Source organism: Cetorhinus maximus, chromosome 10 (genome assembly GCF_964194155.1).
Source record: "Cetorhinus maximus chromosome 10, sCetMax3.hap1.1, whole genome shotgun sequence".
NCBI classification, from domain to species: domain Eukaryota; kingdom Metazoa; phylum Chordata; class Chondrichthyes; order Lamniformes; family Cetorhinidae; genus Cetorhinus; species Cetorhinus maximus.
The window spans coordinates 93454433-93461298 of record NC_135888.1 but is presented as its reverse complement, the minus strand read 5'-3'; positions in this window follow the sequence as shown (position 1 = coordinate 93461298).

The window sequence follows — 6866 nt, the reverse complement described above, 5'->3', positions numbered from 1 at the left end:
ACAGCTAGTAAGATTTATCAATAGAAAAGGCTTCCACTTTCCCAACATACTGATCACCGAAAGCAGATTATGCAGGTTTGTATGAGGTATCCTGGAAGATCGCACCACTTTCACATCTTGAGGTATTCGCAGGTGCCACAAATCTTTAAGGGCCCTCAGCGCATTTAGGGTTGAATCATTGGTGATATACTGTATCCCCAAAGATGTGGCTCATAATGCCCGTTTGGCGGCCACAGACTGCATCAGAGGAGCAGTACGATGCGGCTCATTCTACAACATGGTCCTTGATTGAGCAGACCATTGGCATGTTGAAGATGAATTTCAGATATCTGGACCCATCAGACTGCACTCTCCACAGTACTCTCCACAGAGAGTGTCTCACATCTTTGTGGTTTGGTGTGCCCGACACAACCTGGCACTGCAAAGGGGAGATGAGTTACCACATGAAGAGATGGAGAAACTGCAAGTCTCCTCGGATGAGGAGGGCACAGAAAGGTATGGCATCAAAGAGGGCGAGGATGATGACACCCCACAGGAAGAGGCCATTGCACAGGCAAAACGCAGCAGACATTCCCGTGAGATCCTCGTAGCAATAAGGTTGCAGGATGATTAAGGTGAATGCTAGCTCATATGAGTACATTTCACCTGTCCCTTCAATGCAGGGTAGACATTAAGACCTGTTTGGTAAACTTCAACATCTTAATGAAGGACTTCAATCTCAGAATGTGTAGTCACAATCATGCATCACAATGGCCTCATCCTTGGAAGGCAGCCTATGGAGCATGTGGCCATCTGTGATGGAATAAGAACTCCACTAGCACTCAATCTGAAGCAAGTAAACATGTTACTTTCCTCTCAAGCATTACACCAACATTTCACTGGCTATGCCAGCCTTGAAAAGGCAGGAATGCCACTGCAAACATCAATGCACTCATAGCAGTTTGCCTGGAGCATTGCAAGACATCTCAAGGAGGAAAATCATCAGTCACTGGTTATCACTTGACTGTCTGAGGACGGATCTAAATAAGGATAGTGGCATCTCTCCAAATGTCATCTGTCATGCATGATTAATGGTCAGGCCTCATCCTGATCCTAACCCCCAGGATGACATCGCCCTTCAGGACGCTGTGATCCATTACTCTACAGAATAGAAGCGAGATTGCAAGTCAGGTTACTTTGTTTGCACAGAGAGTGCTTCAGCAGGACCATCATGTGATCACTGACAAGCATTCATCGAGGGCTTCCCAAGTTCAGGTCCAGCATTGCCTTGGCATCAGGGAGAGACTGGCACAGTCAATGTTGACACAGTATTTAAGGATTACTCGGTGCCCTAGTCAATACTTAAGGCCAGTCAGGAAATACACAGGAGCCTTCACTCTCATCCCATTACTGCCCTCCACATTTTCATTCGATCAAAGTGTGATGTGTACGAGGAAGCCTAACACACCAGTGGCAATGAAACGTTCGGAGAACAATGTTGATTGGCCTTATGTGTCCTAGCACAGGGATTCTGTAAAGCCATGCTAGCCAGACCTTCAAGTGTGAACTAGCATCCTCACATGTAATAAGCTGGCATCATGAGGCTATAATATTGCATGCCCATTGCCATTTAGCAGACATTTCAAGAGTCACCAAATGGAAACTACTTCCTTTGCTCTGCATCATGCTTGTGGAGAGTGGAACTAATAAAGGAGTAAGGTACAGCCATAAAGGCGGTAACAAGTTAATGCAGCAGGCAGCCAAGAAAGGCTAAGGTCCTCTACAATTAGTTAAATTGTAACCCTAATCTGACAGTCATTGAAAAGTGCACTTTGTTGGAATGACTCCAAGGCAGTTCATGATAAATACCTATAACATATGCAGAGAACAGACTTCAATGCAGCTACATCAGAATTAAAAATACATTTCCAAGAACTATAATCATGAGGCCACATTATATGATCCTATGATGCAAGGCTTACATATGCATTGTCCAACCACCATGTTAATATAGGAACTGGTTTTGTTCATGTCGCTTATGTGGACATTAAGGCAACTGAGCTGAGATTGATGGAGACAACATAGACCTGTGGGATACAATGGGAGACACTTGAGGGTGGCAGGGGCATTTGTTACTCTTGGATTACCACGGAACATTTCATTACAGCTGTGGTTCAAATATGGACAAAAGAGCTGAACTCCTGAGGTGAGCTAGGAGTGACTGCCTTTGACATCAAGGCCACATTTGACCGAGTGTGGCATCAAGTAGCACTAGCAAAACTGGAGTCAATGAGAATCAGGGGGAAAACTCTCCACTGGTTGGAGTCATACCTAGCACAAAGGAAGGTGATTGTGGTTGTTGAGGGCAATCATCTCAGCTCCAGGACACCACTACAGGGATTGCTCAGGGTAGTGTCCTCGGCACAACCATCTTCAGCTGCTTCATCAATGACCTTCCTTCCATCATAAGGTCAGAAGTGGGGATGTTCAATGATGATTGCACAATGTTCAGCACCATTCACGACTCCTCAGATACTGAAGCAGTCCATGTTCAAATGCAGAAAGACCTGGAAAATATCCAAGCTTGGGTTGACAAGTGGCAAGTAACATTCGCACCACACAAGTGCCAGGCAATGACCATCTCCAACAAGAGAGGATCTAACCTTCGCCCCTTGATGTTCAATGGCATTACCACCACTGAATCCCCCACTATCAACATCCTGGGGTTACCATTGACAAGAAACTGAACTGGACTAGCCATATAAATACTGTGGCTACAAGAGCAGGTCAGAGGCTCAGAATCATGTAGCAAGTAACTCACCTCCTAACTCCCCAAAGCCTGTCCACCATCTACAGGGCACAAGTCAGGAGTGTGATGGAATACTCCTCATTTGCCTGGATGAATGCAGCTCACACAACACTCAAGAAGCTTGACACCATCCAGGACAAAGCAGCCCGCTTGATTGGCACCGCATTCACAAACATTCACTCCCTCCACCACCGAGGCACAGCAGCAGCAGTGTGTGCCATCTACAGGATGCACTGCAGGAATTAACTAAGGCTCCTTAGACAGCACCTTCCAGACCCATGACCACTATCATCTAGAAGGACACCACCTGGAAGTTCCCCTCCAAGTCACTCACCATCCTGACTTGGAAATATATCACCATTCCTTCATTATTGCTGGGTCAAAATCCTGGAACTCCCTTCCTAACAACACTATGGGTGTACCTACACCACATGGACTTCAGCGGTTCTAGAAGGGAGCTCACCACCACCTTCTCAAGGGCAACTTGGGATGGGCATTAAATGCTGGCCCAGCCAGTGAAGCCCACATCCCATGAATGAATAACAAAAAATCACATGGAATAGTCATTCAGTACCTGCGATGTTTCGGGAGCGAGGCAAAATATATTTACAAAAGTGTAAGTCATATATAGTGAGGGAACACCCATGCCACCATTGTGCTCTCAGTACTTCTTGATTTTCCTAACCCTACCACTATGTCTAGGTGCAGCCCCAACATCCGCAGCAGAGATGGAGGCAGTCTGCTGACTGCAATGCCCTGTTGTCTGAGCCGACCTTGGCGGGCGTCCTCTGGAGGCCCGAGGCCTGGAGGTCCCCAGCTTGATAAGGATCTCCGGCCCTGGGGCAGCTGCATCCTCTTCGGCTTGACCTGCTGGATAACCTTGGAGTGGATGGCCCCTGGGTGTCCAGCTGAAGCTCCTCTTCCATGTGGGTGTCCGAGGGCCCCTCCCTGACTCCTTGAGAAGAAGGGGTACCTGTTGGGAGATTGATGTGCTTTGTCCCCTCTCGCCTGACCACTGATGGATCCCACTCATGGCTATAGCAATAGTGCGCAGGTCTGAGCACATACCCAGCAGAAACTGCTGGACCAGGGTGTCCAAGGTGGCCGCCATCCTTCCAATGGAGACTTTGGTGAGCTCACATGTCAGAGCCACAACATCATACAGGATGTGCATGGGCTCTCCATCCTTCATTCTAATCTGCTGATGGCCTCTGACAACACTGCCTGCTGTCCCCCTGCCTGTCTCTGGAGCTCCGACATTTCTCTGAGAGCCAATTCCAGTGGCTCATCATCAGACTCAGACTCAGCAGGGGCATGGTTTCCAGCAGTCCTCTGAGTGTTGGAGAACTTGCTGTCACTGCCTCCGTCTGCTGTGGGCCAGTGCGTGTGAGGCGCTCACTAGATACTGACCCTGAGCCTACTCTAGAACTAGGATCCATTGAGGTATGTAAATCTGTGCTGGCGGAGGGTGCAGGTGAAAGCAGTGACAGGTCTTCCTTGGATGCTTCCTCAGGATCCTCATCTGAGGTGGGCTGGCGGCTGGGGTTGATGCACTGTTTGGTGCTCTGCCTCTGCCTTTTTTTGTTGGTGGCTAGAATAGAGAAAAGAGATAATTAGTCATTGGGTCAACAGGCACCTACATTATAGGTCACTCACAGTCAATGTCCGCAAGTGGCCAATGTCTACTGCATGGACCCTCACTCGCTTGTCGGGGGACACCGATCTTGCCTTCCATGCAGGAACGATCTGTGTCCTCTCCAGCAAGGTCTGCCACCTGGTCCTCATAGGGAGAGAGTGGCCTTAATTCTGTCAATCCGTCTCTGTACTGCAATCTCTCCCTTTTGTGGTGGGAGATCTTGTCCTATATAAAACAAATGGATTCGCTATGAGCACCATGAATGAAAGAGAAGATCAGAAGCGTGCATGCCTACTGTGTGTACTAAATCCTCCCCAGTAAGGGCTGAATGCCATTTATGCAGAATGTTATATGAGATGGTGATGATAAAGTGTCTGTGAGATAATCAGTGCTGATGTCCTTCTGCTGGTAGTGTGTGAGGTCCCTGCGAACTGTAACTGCGTGATGACCTTAAGACAGTGTGAGTTTGGAGTGAGGAGAAGGTTGACTTGTCCTGGCAGAGCAGGTGAGGTCATTCATCCTCTTCCTGTATTACAGGGCAACCCTCTTCTGGCGTGATGAAGTTGGTGGAACTCTGGCTGCCACCCCGAGGGTAGAGGACCTCCTGCTGGTCCTGGACTGCTTGGAGGAGTCCCTCCAGGGACTTGTTGCTGAACTTGGGGGCAGCGGGCTTATTTCTTCTTAGGGCCGTAATTGTCTTCACCACAAGTCCTGGGCTGCAGAGAGTGAATGTATGTGTGGGTGCCGTTTAAATATGGGGCCTGGTCCTTCGACCCATGAGGTAACGGCAGGCCAGACGAATCCCTGTCTGCCCTCCCATGAGGTTCAACGAGCCCCTCGCTGATGCATAGTTAACGAACTGAAGATCATATGATCTGGCACGAGAACCCACTCCATCACCCAATGGGAATCATGCCACATCTCCCACCCACCACTGGACTTAGTTTCCAGAACGGAGAATTCTGCCCTTTGTCTTTTGCTCTGATATGTGGGCTCCCCCATTGTTGAGGATGGGAATATTTGTGGCAATGCCACTCAACTGGTAATCCAGAAACCCAGGTTAGTGCTCCGGGGAAATGGATCAGAATTTTACCTTCAGCGTGCGGGCGCACGCCTGACACGCCCGAATGTAATATGACGCGCAGTTAAGGCCATTAACGAGCTAACTAACTTGAAATTTATGCTACCCATCCAACCTAATGGTTGGCGGGCAGGCGAAAAGGCCAAGCGGCCTTTTCATTTTTTAGGAAACCTCATCCACGAGCGGGATGAGGTTTCCTAAAACTAATACAAATTAAATAAAACCTTTATTTTGAAATTAAAAACATGTCCCGTCTAATGTGGCACGGTCATATGAGGGGCCATTAAATTTTTATTGCACTTAGTAATTTTTTTAAAAAGCGCTTCAATCTCCCTGAGGCAGCTCCATGTCTCAGGGAGATTAAAGCGCTCTTTCGCACGCATGTGTGAACTGCCCGCCAGGCCCAGCTCTCCCTTCTCCCCCTGCCTGCACAGGCAGTGCTCAGTGCTGCCATTTGCAATCCACGTGCCCTGCCCTGGGCCTTAATTGGCCTGCCCGCGTGAAATCAGGGAGCGGAGCCGATCATGGGCGGCGGCTGGCTTCCTGACCACCCCTGTCTATTCCCGTCAAGCCCGCCCGACGAGGAAAAATCCCGGTCATGTGTTCAAATCCCACCATGGCAACTGGTGGAATTTAAATTCAATTAACTAAATCTGGTATGGAAAGATAGCCTCCATAATCGTGGCCATGAAGCTATCATCATGTAAAAATCCATCTGGTTCATTAATGTCCTTTAGGGTAGGAAATCTGACTTCCTTACCTGTCTGGTCTACATGTGACTCCAGAGCCACCAGAAAGTGGCTGACTCTCAATTGCCCCCTGAAATGGCCTGCTAAGCCATTCAGTTCAAGGGCAATTAGGGATGTGCAACAAATGCTGACCTTGCCAGTGATGCCCACATCCCATCAAAGAATGAAAAAAAAAAGTTGTTTAATTGTCCACCACTATTCATGAATGAATGTGACAGGATTTCAGAGCTTTGATCTGATCTCTTGGCTGTGGGAACGCTTAGCTCTGTCTACTGCATGCTGCTTCCAGTGTTTAGCATGCTAGTAATCTTGTATTGTAGCTACACCAATTGGCATCTCAGTTTTAGGTATTCTTAATGCTGCTCTTGGCATGCTGTCCTGTGCTCCTCATTGAACCAAGGTTGATTCCCTAGTTTAATGGTAATACTAGAATGAGGAATATGCCAGCCCATGAGATTACAGATTGTGGTAATACTTGTGATAACATTTGTACCACTACAAACAGACTAGTTTCGTTACAAATTATATGAGAACCAAGATATAATGTGGGCCGATGGAATGTCATTCAGGGTAGTTCCTGGTGCCTGGTAATTTCACTGACACACTGTTTTG